The sequence below is a fragment of the Geospiza fortis genome, unplaced genomic scaffold (assembly GCF_000277835.1).
Source record: "Geospiza fortis unplaced genomic scaffold, GeoFor_1.0 scaffold791, whole genome shotgun sequence".
NCBI classification, from domain to species: Eukaryota; Metazoa; Chordata; class Aves; order Passeriformes; family Thraupidae; genus Geospiza; species Geospiza fortis.
Genome location: NW_005054663.1, coordinates 190,316 through 190,828, shown reverse-complemented (window position 1 = coordinate 190,828; position 513 = coordinate 190,316). Strand labels below are relative to the sequence as shown.

The 513-nt window shown below is 55.9% G+C and overlaps 1 protein-coding gene across 1 annotated transcript in view; it reads right to left on the bottom strand.

Moving 5' to 3' along the window:
- The window catches only part of UNC5D (unc-5 netrin receptor D), a gene marked incomplete at its 5' end in the record, with an annotated part of 63,169 nt that overhangs the window by 31,466 nt on the left and 31,190 nt on the right, over positions 1-513 (bottom strand). The window lies entirely within an intron of this gene.

Below are 513 nucleotides of genomic sequence, written 5' to 3'. Positions count from 1 at the left end.
GAAGGCAGCAGAAGGAGAAAACTCTGACCTTGACCGGCGCCTGCACCCGCAGCTCTCCCGGGGGCTTTGCCATTTGCTTGCAAGGAAAGGCTGAGGAGCACATTTGGTTATGGAGGTTGGGGCACAAAACCCCCCTGGATTTGGGATTTTAGCATCACCTGATCATTCACAGGCAGAGAACGAGCGACACAAATCCAGAGACCGGGAAGATTTCAAACTCCGCACGGAAAACCGGGAAACCAGAGAACCATGTCTGTTGTGTTGTGATTTCAGGGTTTACTACACAACCTCGGATCCCTCCCCTGATAATTCCCTCCCAGGAGTGTCAGTCACCTCTCCTTTCCCCTCCCAGCACTGTCTGTCACTCCTGGAATTCCAGAATTGGCAGATCCAAAGGATGCCCTCTACCCCTGGGGGGCATTGGGCCATCCAGGTGTCCTTTGTCCCTTTGTCCCTCCCCTCCTGTCCCTGCTTGGTGGCTCCCTGCCCCTTCCCTGCCCCTCTCCCGGGGTT